Raw genomic sequence first — 19,295 nt, forward strand, 5'->3', positions numbered from 1 at the left:
TAGTTACGTTCCACCACTGGACACTTGTGAACGTGTTCAGAATAGCTCCTCCAAAGATACATTTACTACTGCTGTGAGACAGGAAAAGGAGTGTTCCCACCCACTGCTTTTAATAATGGTGTTGATATTTGGCATGCTGTGCTTATCTCAAGTTTAAGCATGTCCTTTCACAGCAGGCAGCACAGACACAAGCTAATAGAAATGTTTTTTATTAGGTAATTTGTCAATTTGTTACTGAACAAAATCTATGATGTTGAAGGTAATATATATATATTTTTTAAACATGTCTGTTACACTTAGGCCTATTTGAGTGCAATAAGTCAGTTATGTTGCCGGTCAGATCATGTTTACTGGCACAGCAACAGATTCAGCCTAAATGACACAGTGACATAACATATTTTAATTGACACGCAGATGCACAGCATTAGATAAATAATCATGTCTGTGTCCTATCTGAAACATTTGTTTATCAATAATAAAATATGGTCAATTCGATTACAGTTGTAGAATTACAGTTGCAGCCTCCGCAGCTGGATGTGCAAATGTGAAACCTTGTTCACCTGAAAACTTAGAACAGACCTCTCTTTAAGCTTCATGTAGCGCATCACACATGCAGAGAGGTGAGAATGCAGGGTCAACAGTACTGTTTCATCGCTGGAGATGGTGCACAGTAAAAAGTGTTAAAATGTTCCCATTTGTAACTATGAGTGTACAACATTTTACCAAATGGACCAGAGTTGAATTAATGCTCACGATTTTACAGTGTGGGAGTTGAAGTCTTCCAAGGGTTCTTTATTATGTATTGCATTTGTATATCTATTTCACTCTGTCTTTGATGTAATAAAAACAGCTGGGTTTGGGTATACAGGCTTCACAAACTATCGTTCAGTATGACGCTCTGTCCTGGAGCTCTAAAGACCCCATACTGGATCAAAGCTTAATAATCACTGTGCTTTTGATCTCAGACACCACCGATGTTCAGTGTGTACACATTTATGCAATGAGAATGGATTAACATCTCTCTTCAGTTTGGAATTTCATTGTTAGTAAACAATGGTTATAGTTCATCATTTGAGTGGTATTTACAGAATGTTAATTATACAATAACATTCACATTAGTGTGAATGTTAATGTATAATTAACATTAACATTAACATAATTAATTCATAGGCTACAATTATTCTCATGCACAGAGTCTGCACAGTCAGCCACTAAATGTCTGATAAATGTTTGTTTGGCCTGATCTTACATTGCTTCTCAAACCTGACAGAAATGAGAGTTGCATAAGGAGCAGTTGTTCCCAGCAGAGGGAAAACGCCTTGCATTATTATCAAGATGAGTGCTTTCCTCAGTGCAGAAGTTAGACATGGTTGCTCAAGGTTTTCCAGTTGGAACATTGTGGAACCTTCAAGCATGATGAAACATATTAAATTTTACTACGGTTTGGCTCTGATGCATTTGTCAGCGATTTCAAATAATCTTTTATTTTATTTCTGTATTTTAAAACACAGCTGTGTAACATTAAGCTACCTCAATCTTGCAGATCTCACAAAAAAAATCAATTAACATGAATATAATTTACAATTATACTGTACAGTATTGTTACAGCACAAACACACACAAGCATAGTACAGTCAACCACACACCCATGTATGTACTGTATGTGCATGCATTGCACACACTGTATGTATGTACATACGTACGTACGTATACGTACCCCACCGTACGTAGCCCACACTACGTACGTACGTACGTACGTACGTACGTACGTACGTACGTACGTACATACATACATACATACATACATACATACATACATACATACATACATACATACTGTATACATTGTAATTCACCCACAAATCATTATTTTCACAAAATACCACCCAAGCATTTCTTTCATACCTCAAGGTTGTGGAGACTGGTGAACTTGCTGCAGTGTTTAGCAACTAGTACAACTTCAATGTAGGTGGTCTCTGGAACCATCTGCCAAATGACCACAATACATATTGTACAAATGTTTGGAACAAATAAAAAGCTGAGGCTCATTTGCTGTAACTGTTCTGTAAGGTGGACAAAAACATAAAGTTAATAGTGCAACACCAATTTCTGTGTGTGTGTGTGTGTGTGTGTGTGTGTGTGTGTGTGTGTGTGTGTGTGTGTGTGTGTGTGTGTGTGTGTGTGTGTGTGTGTGTGTGTGTGTTGGCACACGTACGCGCATGTGTGTACATGTGTGCGTGCGTGTGTGTGTGTGTGTGTGTGTGTGTGCATGCATGCGTGCGTGCATGCGTGTGTGTGTGTGTGTGTGTGTGTGTGTGTGTGTGTGTGTGTGTGTGTGTGTGTGTGTGTGTGTGTGTGTGTGTGTGTGTGTGTGTGTGTGTGTGCGTGTGCATTTGATTGTGTGTGTGCACATATATGTACTGTATGTGCATAATATATTGTACATATGTGTGTCTTTTGTGGGTGTTACGACCAAGTTGCAAGATGCCAGTTCATTCCTTGGCATCCAGAGACATTGCAAGCCTAAACCACCTGTTTGGCCGGGTTGCCTGGCAGCACAACAGAATAGATGTCCACCACAACACAACCAGACTGCTATCCATTCATCATTATATCCATGGCCACATGGATGGCCACAAGCACATTAGAAGAAGTGCTATGCATGGTGCTATGGTGATATAGTGCAATACTGAGGCTGCTCTTTCACAGTAGCAGATGGTAGTAGGAGAAAGTATAAATAATGAAATAGAAGCCTGGATTAAAACATAAGAAAACAATGGACCAATGGAACACACTATATGCTTTTTCATTAGCTTTACTATAAAACATTTTGCTTAATTCAGTGATAGTTACTCAAATTGCGTGATAAGCTACTGAATAAACAGATCCACATCTGGAATTACCCAAAGACCTATAAGCCATGTGCTATGTGACATATGTTTGAGAAAAGCACAGTTTTTGTAAATAATGATGATAATGATGACGATGATGGTTGTTTAAAGCATTAAAGAGAAACATCTGGAACAAATAATAATTGTTTGAAGCTTCAGTATATGGCAAAAAAGTGAAATTTCTCACATTTCATACATAGTAGGTGCAGGTGTCATTGATAAAGTCAAAATATGATGGTTTTGCATGGTCCCCAGAAATGTTTTCCACAATGATGTCATAATATCATTTTACAAGCTGCGAAAGTTGGTGACTTTCTAACTTTCTAGAATCCCCAAACCCTGAAGAAGACAAATGGCATATATCATGTCATTGTATTGTAAAACAAACCCTGACAAGGGAAAAGACCAAACAGATGTCAAAACCAAATAGTTTTATATTCACACTGTATGCCAAGGAGGAATTTTACCGACGTCATCACTTTTTTCCTGATCACTTTCCATAGCTTATCACTGTGGCACAGACAATATCTGAGTGGTGGAAAAAGTACTAATTTTTTACTTAAGTAAAAGTATCAATACTGCAATGTAGAAATACTCGGTTACAAGTAAAAGTCTGGAATAAAAAATAGACTTGAGGCCTGGGCCGCTGGCGTATCCAGGCACCTAGGCTCAATGTAGCCTGACAGCGTGTTGCGAGTTCGACTCCCTATCCGGGCTGCCTTTGCTCCATGTCACTCCCCATCTCTCCCCAAAATAGCAGATCTACAAGCCCACAATGTGTCGCATCGTGACACATTGTGAGCTTGTAGATCCACTATTTAGAAATGGCCAAAATGTATATAGGGCTACTGTATGTATGTATGTTACTGTATGTTTTGTAATAATAATCTAAATCTGCAAAGTAACTAGTAACTAAAGTTTTCTATTAATTGTAGTGGAGTAAATTTGCCTTTGAGATGTAGTGAAGTAGAAGTTAAAGTACAGAAATTTGGAAATACTCCAGTAAAGTAAAAATACCTCAAAATTGTACTTAAGTACAGTACTTGAGTAAATGTACTTAGTTACTTTACACCACTGAATCTGGTTGGATTTTCTTGAGCACATAAACATTGGGCGGGACTAGTTAATATTCAGTATGATATGTTTTTTTTAATGTTTTTATGATATATTGACCATGTATGTACATATCAAACTTCAACTGTAATATCATTATTGACTGAGCTGCAGCATCCTTCTGCCCTAAACCCTGTCAGTTGGCGACAGGCTTCTACTCAGCTGTCAAACGCTGAACGAACAAACATGGCGCAGCGGAAAAGTGTTGCAGAGGAACACTAAATCCTTAACAGAAACCCATAAATCACTTCAGGAATTCATTTCAAACTTCTGAACACTTTATTTCTAAAGGCAAGCCAGGAGATGAAAAGAGTGAGTGTCTTTGATTACTGAAAAGATTGTAGATCACACTGGTGACTATTGGAGCGCTAACTGCATCGGACACACCCAGTGAGGTAGTACATTTTAACCACGTAAGCCGAATTCAAACTGGAGAAGAAGTAGGCAATATTGAGTTTACACTCAGGTGAACCACACCAGTCTGAGCTGGGCATGCCAGCCATGTGTTTACATGCAGGAGCCATGTATTCACATGGATTACCATTCACCTTGATCGCTGAAACATTTGCTGGAGAGGAGAATGGCTTGATACAGCAAGGACTGGGGCTGGTGTGTGGCTGTGAAAGTCTCACTGTGACACCTTTAAAGCATTACATTGACCTGCTCACCTGTCATAATTTTTTAATAATAAAAAACAGAATTAATATGCATATTTCCATATGGAAATTGTCTGGTTGGCGTTGGAAAATCCACCTGACAGACCAAGTCTATTGAACTGGCTTGAAGTGAGATTTGGTGAACTTTTTTGTTGTTAATAAAGGCCTTTATTTTCAATTGTATACGAATGAAGAAACAGTCCGTATCACAGTATTACACAAACCCACTCAAAGAGATTTGGTAAACTTTTTATTTTTTGTAATATGCAGCTGCACAACATTACAGTAGGATGCTGCCAGACTGACCTATCTAGGGTTATTCTTCTTAAACCTTTGCTCATTTGATCTCCATCTTCTGGCTTTCACCTTTATGACATGTCCAGCCGATTGAAATATGGAGTGTAAACTCAGAAAAACATGCTCACTCACACATCTATGAAGGCATGGCAGCAGAATACGATCACCCTCCATGTGATGAGAATATCTACTTAAGTTGTACAGGAAAGTACGATGTAAGGAAGTCCATCATTTTCAGGTGGACTATGTTTGGGATTAGCTGAGAAATAGTTAGAATGAGGTTGGGATGTGTAGCAGGTAATAAAGTAATAAAGTATAATAATATATTTTATTTAAAGAGGTGGTGCCATGGTTTTGCACTTTTTCTGTTTTTCATGTGTCTATGAGGTTGAAAGAACTTCATTAAGCCCCCTGGTGGTGTTTTTATGGTGTTTTATATCTGCTCTGACTATTTTGAGTTTCTACCTGGAGGCTGAAACCTTGAGGGTCAAACGTGCCAATAGAATAACAGCGCTTTAGTGAGTAAAACATACCCTCCCCCTCATTATCATAACACAACAGGTGTGGGCATGAGGAGGAGGAGGGACTAGGACAGGTGGGTGGTGCTAAGGTGGTGGAGGAGGTGCTAAGGTGAGAACCAGGTATACTTAATGAACTGGAGGCGTGTCCACATAAAAACATAATTTTAGCAATTTCTGTACACTTTTTTGAAAAAAATCTTCCTCCTAGTATAACCATAATACCTGATTTTTTTTAACATATTCCATAAATGAAAAGGAGCAGTTAGAAGATAAATCTGATTTATACCTGCCCCTTTCTACCATTAAAATCATCAAATATCCTACCAACCAGTACATCACCATGATTCATCGAAACTAATACAGACAGTTACAAACAACAAAGGCAACAACAGCAATGAAGTATACAGATAAAAAATAATACATTATAAAATACAAATAAAATATAAAAAATATAAAACTACACATTTGAATCTAAACTAAACTAAAATAAACAGGTGGGTTTTCATTTAACCACATAAACCGACATGACAGGGGAGGGTAGAGTAGATAGGCATCAGAGGAACCTAGTAGCTGTGCCTTTTTGAAAATAATGTGTTACTCCTGCTCCTTGTTTGTACACTTGTTATTTTCTTGCAAGGATTTATTTTTATTAAATCTTCCCATGTCATGTCAGTAAGTTCAGACTCAGGGAGTGGGTGTTTCAAAGCTAAGGTCTGTTATGCTTCCTTGTTGTCGGGTGTTACTGGCACATTGTCCTTTGTCCCTCACAACAAGCATGATTTCATTTCCATGGAAGACTCTTTCTCAGTCACAACGATAGACCTACCGTAATCCATCACCCTTCAGGGACTTTAACCGCTTCAAACAGATGAAATATCTGTCCCTAAGGATACAGAGAGAAAGAGAAAGAGAAAGAGAAAGAGAAAGAGAGAGAGAGAGAGAGAGAGAGAGAGAGAGAGAGAGAGAAAGAGACCAGGGCAATAGTGCTGGACATTATGAAAATGTGCAGCTTGTTTGCTGCGTGCTTTTCATCAAAATCATCTGACATAACTTGGAGAGACTGTCTGATCTTGCTCTCCTGCTGCGATGTTCCAGGGTGGATGTGTTTTTCTTTTAAGTACTCCTAGTAGGATGCATGTTTTTACTTCTCAGTTTTACTTCTCACTTTGAGACACACTTGTCTCAAATTGACCAGTGTCTTGAATACCTAATGGTAAGATTTAAACCTGTGCCACCTGTGTTTGAGATACGTATATAGTGAACGAGATATAGGCCTCAGCATGCAATACAAAGCCCATGGTCCTACCATGCTGTCTTAACCTCCAGACATGGCAGGTGGTAAGGACGCAGATGTATGAACTGCATTGATATCCCACTGTCATCAAGGAGACAGAGACATCTATTGGATGACCGCCAACACATTCTAAATAAAGAACATCATAGATATGACTGATGGATAGAAGGTAATAGGAGAGAGATACAAACAGAGATGAGAATGGAAGGGAGGGGGGGGGGGGTACATACTAAGAGATAGGCTGGCAAACAGATAAAAGTAATACTATAAATAAGACAGATGCTAGAATGACAGATCGACAGACAAGCAGCCCACAAAGTCCTGTACTCAAAATCAGGAGTGTTAATTTAACCCTGATAGAGTAAAAATGGACCCTTCGGCGTACAGTAAATACATACTCAGAGGCGTTTATGGTGGCAACGAAGCAGTCAACTTGAACTTGTAAACTTTGCCACCTGCTACTCTTGTTTCTTCCATAGTTCAACTGGACTCCTGCCTTGTCTCAGATTGATCTGTTTCTCTCCCATAATCATTAAAGCAGGCTGGGAATAATTCTGCCAATAACTCTGACATCAGTAAGTAAACCAAATCTATCATTAACGGGCCATTACTGTCCACCCCCAGCCCCCAGTGGCATTGGCTATTATTTATCTAGTAGCTGATGATAACAGGATATTGATAACATGGCAGCACTGTGAGCTCTCCCATGGAGCCTCCCAGCACTGTGAATTACGTTCGTTTCCCCATTCCCTGACAGATTACAAATACACTGTGCATGATTTGTTTGGTAGCATGCACTGTGCTAATGAGGTCTATGAAAAAAAGAAATGAGAGATTCCAACTGGTGAGAATATGTCATTCTATATTGTTAAAATCTATGTAAATACAAAATATAGCCATATATCAGGAAGTCTCCTGAGGATAAACTAACTTGTGTTGTGTAAGAATGATCTTCCAGTGATGAAAGATCAAAGAATGAGCAAGACATTCTCAAACAACATGAGTCAACCGCTGTTCAGGAGCCAAATTTAGGCCTCTGTTCCCTCTCCTGGATCAAGAGCTGGGAGCCATTTGGATTAGCCTGCACGCTGTGTTTGTTATCCTGGGTGTCAACATAAACAACTGTAAAAATAATCACTTAGAGCATTGGGAGAATTTGGTCACTTACCAATATAACATCTTTTTGGATCCATATTTGGAGCTACACTCTGCTACTGAGCATCGCCGAACCATGGAGGCGTCATGTGTTTATGTGACACAATGAAGAGTCACACAATTTATGTTCAGACTCCTAACGTATACTTCCACGGTTAAGGCTTTAGCTTGTGATGACTGCTGTCTAACGTCTAATAGAAAACTCATGATAGAAAATAGAATGTGCATGCATGTGCATAAGTGCAACATATTTTCTTCCCTATTATTAAAGATGAAATCTACATTCAATTGACCATTGTAATGTTGTTCTCAATCTGATAAATTGCGGCTTAAGTGAAGTTTGAGTTATATTTTAATGGGGATATTTAAAAAAAAATACACATGTTCCAAATACACATCTACAGTATACACACTCACACATGTTTTGGCACATACTCACATATGTTTTGGCCTCATATGCACGTTCCGCATTGCATGCTCATTATTCATCTTGGATATGGGACTTCTTGTCAGACTACACGTTTCTGTATTATATCTACACTTGACTTGACATTTTCGGGAATTATCCTGTGGCGAGAGTAGAGCACAACATTGCTGAGTGATAAAGGGAAAGCTAATGTGTCATCCCCCACCCCCCTTACTCTAAAAGACATCTTTCCTGGAACATGTTTGCATGAAGTTGACTCAGATTGTAGTTGAGTAGAGTTGAATTGAGTTGTACAGTATATGCATGGAGGAAGAAAATAGATGTAAATTTGAGGCTACATCAGTTGCATGCAATGTGATCTGGGATATGTCACAGTAGACCTATCTACGAAAGTAAATAGATGGATAGTCATCTGCTGCTTGCAGATTTAAATCCAAATACAATATTTTTGTACCACCAGTGAACCAACTCTAAACATCACTCGTTTGTACTTTTGTGAGCCTGTGGTTGACATGTTAGTCTATCCAAGCAAACCTTCACATATTCGGTTGCCTGTGCAGCAGACAGCAAACTTTGAAGTGCTAAAAATTAATAACTTTTCAATGCTAACATGTATAAAGAGGAATACACAACCAGTACCCAGATGGTATCTATATTTCACAATCCTCTTTTAGTGTGTCCGACATGAATATGTCCTTGTGTACGCATGTGGCTTGCCATCTATGATATCCTGCTCACATTTTATTAGTTTTCCTCTCGTTCCAACTGGCTGCTAACATTATTTAGTCATATTCATAGGATCTCATTTGTCCCAGAATGATTTGCTACAGAAATAAGAGACCTCTTAATCGGTCAGTCATATAAAATTCAAACGTATTCACAGACCCAGCAAGAAATGGGTCTTAATTGTGGGAAGAGGATAAATCTAGCCTGGTAGAAAAAAACACTCATTCAGGTTGAGCCAGTTCTTGGAATTGTGGATGAAACATCCATCTTCTATGGCTTACACCTGACAGAGGAGTGGTACACCCACTTGCACTGGGTTGGAGCCGCGTATATTTGGCCCCGGCTCTCCCCTATAATGGTCCTAGTTATCTGTCTGTGTCATGTCACTGCCAGCCAGCCAGTTACAAACCGCCAGCAGGTCATCTGCTTTCCATTGAGACATGGATAAGCTGCTCTGTCGGTGTCATCGAATCTGTCCCAGTTAAAAATGGCTCATGTAAGGTTATATGGTGTTGGGAAGGGAGTAAAGTAGTAAGTAAAAAAACAACAACTGGGATGAAGATTTTGAGATGTTTTTTAGCTTGGTTGTAGCGCATATTTCCCATGTTCATCTGATATCTCAGCTGATTAATTTAAAACGTAGAGAAACATGTATAAAAAACTACTGGCAGCGTCAACAGAGCAAAGCATAAAAATAGCAGCATCCATGTGCTTGGACAAAGACAGATTTTGGTTTTGAATTGTTCTTCTGTGAGACAGCCTGAGAGGACAAACTTATGTCAGGATATCATCTTCATGATCCCACTCCATCCTGTGTTTCCTTCAGCTGCTGAAACATAATAGCCGCACTGGGGGCTATTTATATCATAGCAACTAATCTAAGAATTTCTGTTTTGGTCATTTGTAGAATCCCAGTATTACCCCATGCAGGTAAACTGTCCTTCACAACTACAGTAAGGCCTATGATATCCAGGAATGCACCTGTTTTTCTCAGGGCCATACACACATGAGAAAAGAACAGTATTTACAGTTTTCCTTATTTTTTTTATTGATTTTGTTTGCTGAACTCTACTCTCTTTGCTAACTACAGATGAACTATTATTGGACCATGCAGTACAAATCAGTGTGATTGCAGAAAAACAAAAACGTTTTTTTTTGGTAACCACTTGAACCCCAGCATCGACGCGACACATTGTGAGCTTGTAGATCGGCTATTTTTTGGTGTAGACGGAAAAAAGTGGTCCAAGTACAGTTGTAACTCAGGTCCGTTTTACTAAGAATAGAGGGTTTAAGTGGTTAAATAATTCATAAAACCAAAATAAACTAGAAAAAGTGCTCCTCGGAGCACAGGTCTCCGCCAGGTCAGGTAGGTTATTGTGGGCCAACAATGTTCGGAATTTGCCAATCAGGATGGAATATGAGAAATCGGACAGAACCATCTTGATCACTTGACTATAGAGATAATGGGTACCGATTTGCATGATGATTGGACAACATTTGTAGGAGTAATACAACAAAGAAAAGTTTTGAAAAAATCGGCCTCCTGGTGGCGCTATAATAGGGCAATGTTAAAGGGTGGCATTAGTTCTTCAACTTGTGTTTTACATAAGTCGGCCTCTTGGTGGCGCTATAAAAGGCAAATGTGAAAAATGCAGGGCGGATGTTTTTCCTTGGCCTCTAGGGAGTGTGCGTGAAAAGTTTCACGCAGATCGGTGCAGTTAAAAACACAAATCAGCCTTTTATAGCGCCACCATGAGGCTGATGTGAAAAATGGCAGGTGGCATTTCTTCCTCGGCCTAGTGGGAATGTGTTTGTGAAATTTCACGGAAATCACAAGCTGCGTTCATGATTTGAGGCATTTTGTTCAAAACGGACCAATCCTGCAAATTTTGGAAGGCAACCTTAGCCAATGAGGATGGAATATGGGGAATGGGACAGATCCGTGTTGATCACATGACTATAGAGATACTGTGTACCGATTTGCATGACGTTTGGATAAAATCTGTAGGAGTAATGTAAAAAAATGGGTTTTGAACAAATTGGCCTCCAGGTGGCGCTATAACGGACCCATGTGAAAAATTTGAGGCAGAGGTTCTGAATTGGCATCCAGGGAGTGTGTGTGCACAGTTTCGGAGCGACCGGGCCAACGGTGCCGGAGATTTGGTGGTAACACACAGACAGGACACACGGACGAACGGACACACACACGGACACACGGACGGACGGACGGACAGGGGCGAAAACATACTCTCTCGCCATGCCTTTCGGCCTGGCGGAGACAATAACTGAAAAGATCTTGAATGAAATGACCAGTGAAGAGAGTTCCCCATCACAGCAATGCCAAGTGATTAACAGAGTGCATTCTTATCTGTATCAGCAGGGCACGTAATGATGAGAGTTGGCTACTGTGCATGTAGGGTGTAGACTTGATTGATTGATTGAATACTTTAACAGTTTGCAGATTGTGCAGAGGTACGGTTTACAAAGATTGTTAAAAGGATAACACTTAAAGCCCTAGGGGCTTGTTTCCATTGTAGTCCTGTGTATTCAATTCATTAAGTTCATTAAGACTACTTAATCCTCTTTGATTTCTCCACAAAGAGCAGGTTCTGGAAATATTCCAGGTGCATTCAAAACATTAGACCCTATAGGCCACCTCGCCAATCAATCTCATCCATTTAACAGACTCACAAGTCGTTTTAGGGTGATAACAATTAGAGAGTAAAAAAATGCATTGCAGAACCAATCCAAAGTCTTTAGGATGGCCCTTCATATTAGGGCCTTGACATGATTGGTTTCCAGAGCAGTTGGTGTAGGTTTCAGTAGATGGAGATCTAATTTTCCTAATTAATGCTAAGAAAAGTCAAAGTGAGTCATCAGTAAGTAGGCTTTTTTCCCCTCTCCCGGTGGAGAGAGGTTATTGCAACAATATCCGAATTACAATGAAGAGCCAATCCGGTGCGTCGCCTGCCTCAAATAACTTTATCAACATTTCTCAATGGTAGGGTAGGGAGGGAGACCACCTCAAACCACTGCAGATGCATGTACTTCTTATATTAATATACTCTACCAAACAGATTGGTTAGAATAACCAATCTGTTTTCCTTTTATTCAGGAAAATAAGTCCTGGATTAATTTGTGCTCTGTATAAATACTCTGTATACTCTGTATTTATACTAAATTACTGTGGCTTTATCCTCTCCTGGCAGGTCTGATGTTCTTGTGTGGCTGCAGTGACATGTCCTGATGAAGATCTGATTGATCGAAACGTTGACGACGCAATAATACAGCAGAGCCTTTCAGCATTACCAGTGTGCAGACTCTACTTCCTTTTGTGTGCTGCTTGTCTTGCACCTGGGCCACGGATATGCATGCACTACCTTCCTCTTGTGTGGCTGCGGACCATGACTGTAGTTATTAAATACATTTGAAATAAAAGAGCATACCAAACAAGGCATGGAGGAAATGTTTTGGGGTGAATAGACTACATTAATAATTACATTTTCATGTTAAAGTGGTTAGACTCAAGAAATAATTTTCATATAGCAGATTTCCAACACAAACCGAACTTCCCATAGTCCAGCTACAGCGACTGCACCATTTTCACTCTGGACAGGACAGGCCTATGCTTGGGCTTGGTTAAACATTGTATTTCCCCTCTGATCCATTCATCATAACATGACATGATGCACATTATGTGCCTTAAGTTCCAACAATTCCTCAATTTCACATAGTTTTCCTGGCAGGAGAGTTGAGATGGAAAAAGGACATAATAGTTTTTCTTCAGATGGTAGGGATGATACTAAAATAAGTGAGAGTGTAAAAATGGATCCAATACTCAGGGTAATAACACTCAGGAGTTTTGCTGTGGAACACACGTCTGACCTGGTTTGTTCTCTATTGGCAAAGCAGGTCTATTATAATTACAGGAAATAAAGGAAATGTGCCACGTGTGGTTTTATTGTTAGTGTGACAGACGAGGTGTCTGCTTGGCAGTTTTTTGACATGGTTACATGTGAGGTAGGCTATGCTGAGCATTGTTGATAGGGTATGTAGCTGCTGAATGATGGGGGATTTTCTCAAATGTTGCAAGGTGTTTTCTGTAAAAGCGCGGGGGGATCTTGTATTGTTTATTTATATCACTCAGTTAGGAAGGAAGTGACTAATATAACTATCTATAACTATTTTTAGTCAACTTAATATTGTACCTCATTGCTTGCAGTGTTATTCATTTCCAGCTTTGTTTCCTACATTATGATTGATATAATTTATGACGTTAGCCCATGTTATCAAGACCAACTTATATAAAATAGTTGGTAGAGCATAAAATAGAATTAACCATAGAAGCATTATTAATCTCTTCAATGATAAAAAGCACAGATTGTGCTTGTGTGCATAACAAGTGACATTTGAGTCCCTGGGGTCTTATGACAGTGAGGAATGCATGTTAGTCTGGCCTGTGAGTCTCTCCCTTCACTGGAGTCCCCCTTTAATACCTTAAGCAGAGAGTCACAGGTCCCCGGAGACCTGTCTTTGATGTCTGACTTCCAGTCAAGTACTGGCATACCTCATGTACTGGCAAGTCCTTTAGAACATGTCTGCTAGGTTGTCCTAAATAGCAAACCATCTGGGTATGTGGACACAATTGTTGACCGTACTTACACGGTGGCCATTTTGTTCTTACGTCACACTCGGGGGCAGGAAACCCCACCCTTTCGCAGTACAGTTACCCTGAAGAACTCCCAGTAATAGCTGCACAGTACACAGAGTGCAACATACGGGAATTGTAATTTAATTAACTGTAATTCAGCTTCATGGTGACACTTACAGTTCTGTTTGAGGTTGCACAATTCTCCTTTCACTTTCACTGCAACTTTGTTTGGTAAGAGCTTACATGCTGTTATTCCACACTGCTCTGTTCTATCCACCACCCCCCCCCACAGCTTGACGGTTGCAGGTTGCGTGTCTTTTCACACTCCATCTAGTTGCAACAAAACAGATTGCCAGGGTTGAGTTCAGTCTGTCTGACCTGCTGTCTGACCATGTCACCCAACTATACATTACGCACAAGTAGACACAGTCACACAGAGATATAGTACATATTATAGCTGGATACACTCCCATTGGCAGACACCCACGCTCAGATGTCAGTGAGCACTCATTTCGCGTGCGCACACACACACACACACACACTCACACTCACACACACACACACACACACACACACACACACACACACACACACACACACACACACACACACACACACACACACAAACACACACTTGCGTGCATACAGCAGATGTGTAATTAGCTAACATTCAACCAGATAAACTCAGACACACAGGGCTGGGGCCAATAACTATCACAGAGCGTGAGAGATCATCAAAACAAGATCAGATATTTTTTCTTCTCCGAGCAGACAGTTCTGAATTCCTTAAGTAGCTCTATTTTGTTGGCCTGTCTGTCGTGGGCCATAAATAGCCATAGTCAAAATTACTGGAACAATCACTGTTATACATTTATGAAAAAAAGACTTGAAAAGAAAGGTGTCTGATAAACGGGACAGTAAGGATAAACTATTACATTCCACAGGACACTTTGGCCGAAAATTACAAACAAATCATTTCATGATGCTGAAAATATTAGCCAACTTAGTAACAGTGTGAAGACAATAGAGTAACATAAGAATGTCAGGAACTCATGGAAGTGTCCTTTAAAGGATCCCTGGTTAATAAGCCTTATATGCCTTAATACATTATACTTGCCCTCTATAACAAAATGAATAAATTAAAACCACCTTAAATATTCGAATTATTTTAGAAATAGTTTATCTTTTACTCAAGCGGGACAATACCATAGTCAATATATAGTGGCAAGTTGATGATGTAATTTGTCCATGTGTGGTTCAGCCATATGGAATTTATGGAATGCATGTGCAAACAAACAAAAAAACTACACAATACTTCCTATGGTTAATATGAGCATCAAATCAATATTTTAAATGTTTTTTTGCACATGCATTCCATACATTCCATAGGGCTGGACCACACATGGACAAATGACATCATCAACTTGCGACGGGCATTGTCCCCCTTGAAGAGATTAACTATTTCTAAAATAAATAAAATATTTAAGGTGTTTTAATTTTTTAATTTTAGTTATAGAGGGCAATTATAATGTATTAAGGCATATAAGGCTTATTAACCAGGGATCCTTTTAAAGTTGTTTTTTTTATTCAGATCGGTGTTGCCTGTGCCTATCTGAATAAGAGCCTACCTGCACCCAGACCATTACTTGTGACTGTGTTGTGCTCACATTCTTTCAAGTAAGATATCTGATAAGCCTTCCTGGTCACCTGACCAGCCTCTGAACTACTAATTTGCATCACCAGCACATCTCTCTGGGCAGCGCTTGGCTCTCACCTTGCGGTGTCCAGTGTCACTAAAGGCTGCAAAACGAGACCTCGGAACAGAACAGGAAACTTGAGCAGGCAAGGGCATTCTGGTGACCAAGTCAAGACCTCATGCCTTTGAAATGACTGGACAGCAAAGTGCTGAATCGTGATTCAGCACTTTGAACTGTCTGAACTCTGAAGCTTACACGCAGGAAGGAATTCCTTTTTTGAACATTGTTGATATAGTATGTTACAAACTGAACAGATGACTTTCTTTCTGGCAATAAATAAATAAATAATATTACACAAATACACATTTACCTAGTTCTGATCAAACAAGTCTGAGTGGTTGTGTCAAGCATAATAATAATAATAAAAATACGTGAAATGAATATAGCGCTTTTCGAAGTACTCAAAGTTGCTTTACATGTGTGTGTGGGACCAGGGGTAAAAACTTTATTAGGAAAAGCTTTGTTAGGAAAAAACGAAATAAAATAAATATTAAAAGCAATAAAACAGTAAAAACAAGAGTTGAGATCAATGTCAACTGGGAAAAGCTATTCTAAACAGGTGGGTTCCTGCAGGGCGGTTTTGAAGGAAGGCAGGATGTGTTTGGGTAGTGCATTCTAGAGGGAGGGGGACAGCCACAGAGAAAGCTGTGTCGCCACAGGTTCGGAGCCTGGTCATGGGGACTTCAAGGAGGCCGGCATCACTGGACCTGGAGGGAACGGGACGGGACATGCAGCTGGAGGAGGTCAGAGAGGTACTGTAAGGGGAGCCAGGTTGTGGAGTGCCTTGTAGGTGGTGAGCAGCATTTTAAAATGGATTATTTGTTTGACAGGCAGCCAGTGGAGGTCGTGGAGGACTGGTGTGATATGGTGTCTGGACCGGGTACTCGTGAGCAGGCGGGCAGCTGAGTTTTGAACATATTGGAATTTATTGAGAGCTTTGGAGGTGGTGCCATGCAGAATTCTGAGCATAGAAAGAAAGAAATTAAGAAAGAATGAAAGAATGAAATTAAGATGGAAGGAAAGAAAGAAAGAAAGAAAGAAAGAAAGATGTTACTTTATAACCCCAGCCCCTCGCATACTCAGTATCCAACACCCACTATTTAGGGACAAAAATATCAACATCCACACATCAAGTAAGGAAAAGTACAGATGAAAAGATGCCAGCGTTACGCAGTCTGAGAGAATCTGCCCAGAAAGATGACTGATTGCAAAGCCACAAGCTTGTGAGAAAACTCCATTCTCTGCCAAACCCAGGCCCAAAGCATGTTATAAATCTAACTGGAGACATGTTGGAGAATTCAGTTTGAGAAACTGAGGAAAGCAAGAATCCTTCCAAAGTTGTCCAAAAGCTTAATTTGACCTTTCTCTTCCATCACTATCATCCAGACTCTCGACTTTGTACAATATCAACACACATCTCACCTTGTCTTTAGGAACAAGGGAGAAAAACAGAGAAGACATTACATGTTATTTTCAAAAACTAAGGGATCGACAGTGTGTTGAGGCAGTCTGGAAAAAACACATATATTTTTAAAGGACGCAGTTGTTGCCTGGATATCATCAAGAGACGAAGGCTTTTTTTTTTTTAAGCATTTGCTGAAAATAGCCCTGCTGACTGCGTTAATACAGTATGTTTCCAGATATTGCAATCAATTACTAGGCCATCAGACTAGTAAGCTGCTGCTGGTGGGTGGACAGAGTCTGGGCAGTTTCTAAAGCCACCTCAGCGACCTCCCCTGCTCAACGTGCATAACATCTTTGATCAACACCATAGCAGGTTGTGTTGCACCCTGCAGTGGAAGTCAGGATGAGATATTTGCGTTGGATGTTGGTGTAGTGATCTAATCGTCACTGGAACATTACAGGTCTCCATTCCTGTCTTGGTGTCTCCAGTACACTCTCAATTCATGCATAATGGGGAAGTCAGTCAGTGCAGTTTCTTTGCAGGGAAATTATCCAAGATGAAGCCTTGTCAGTATAAAACCCCAAAATGATCATGACGGATATTCCAAATCCCACAGATTTGGAAGGAGAAGAAAGACGTGGTCCTAGTTTGGGCTCTTACTTCCATGAGAGGGATTACTTGGAAAGCAGCCCTTGTTGTTATAACGTCCGTGAGATATCACTGGCTCTGAACTCATCCCTCTTTTGTTTGGTGCCTTGCTCCTCCAATGACTTTATCTTGGCATTCAGGAAGACAGTCAGCCTTGAGGATGTCACTCCAGTTGCTAAAAACAGATAGAACTGTATGGAGACAACATGACAAAAGGCAAACAATACACTCACTGGTCCTCTCCCCAAACATATACAGAACAGTCCACAACACATATCAACCAACCACGGTCAAAGTACCATAATTAAACTGTTATCAAGACCGATTGGTGGTCATTACTGTGTCTCAGTCCAGGATCACATATGGCCTATTGTGGTGAATTATTCTAGTTATATGAAGTCAGTGTAGATTATACCCTTTGGGTTGGAGGTGATGTATAAATTAGAATCAGAACAGAGACTTTAGACAGAATGATGTCATGATTGTACAACGTTTTTAATAGACAGATTGTCATGCTGTATGGAGATATACAGGCACTGGACTCTTTTTCCATCAATTTCTCCATTCAAGAGCTGTCCTGTGTTTATCTATTTTGAAAAGAATGTGTTTGTGCTGTTTCTCCACATGAATGAAAAGAGTGGGAGGAATGATGTGGTAAACGCACCATGCAATGTACTGTATACATCAATCCAATCTCACCTGCATTATCTATCAAATATTATAATTTGTACAATTTCTTACAGTTTTAGTTGTCTTAGCTTTCACAAGGCTAGTATCAGAAAGTCCCCATCTATTTGGTGTGTGGAACGAGGCAAGATCCACGTGCTGTGGCTGTGAATTAAATCACTCCGTAGTGAGCACCGACCCCACACTCTCCAATCTCTTTTCTCTGGGATCAGGGGAGTTATTAAATCTAACCTAATTTATGAATCGGCTTTTACGAGTGCAGCTCATATAGACCCGTCAAGTGACCACACATTCTTCATACTGGCAGTAAGAGTAATGACCACCCTATCAATTCAAGGGGGGCTCGCTGGCAAGTCAGAAGTCACCCTATGGATGCCTAGAGTGCTATAGCAATATCTAACAGGTATCTGTTATATAGACACTGTATATTATGGATATGAATATAAGATAGGTAATTGGAATCCTCCAAGGGATTCCTGCTTAAGTCAGAATCTAGCATGGAAAGAGGTAATTGCAATCCTCCAAGGGATTCCTGCTTAAGTCAGAATCTAGCATGGAAAGATTGTTAAACCAACTGAGTTTTCAGAGGAATGGATAGAGATGTTTCAAATTCAGGAATGAGCCAAGCAATGAAAGTATTCCGGGATTACTGGCACCACCTGAACAGAAGCAATCTGCGAACGGAACAGAGATCTGATGGACAAAGTGAGTGTATCCATTGGATACGGTCTGGTCATGGGCAAGCTCTCTGAGCTGTCATTCAGCAGAGTATTGTTCGGACATTCCACGGACAGAAGGAATTACACATGAGCGTCTGACTTTAATATCTTTGACTCAGCTTAAGACACAACAACGATAAGGTTTCAAGCGAGATAAGTAAAGTGAACATTCGGGTTTTCCATTTCTGTCCAGAAACGCTCCCAGAGCTTTGCGAGGAAACCGCTGATGGTTTTAAACGTGTCTCTGACCTTGTAACACACAAACCGTGGTGGTAAAAGTAACTGAAAGCCACACTCTAAGCCACACACTAAAAGCAGAGATATCTTACAAGAAAATGAAACTAGTCA

This window comes from Gymnoscopelus braueri, assembly GCF_963280865.1.
Source record: "Gymnoscopelus braueri genome assembly, chromosome: 2".
Lineage (NCBI taxonomy): Eukaryota > Metazoa > Chordata > Actinopteri > Myctophiformes > Myctophidae > Gymnoscopelus > Gymnoscopelus braueri.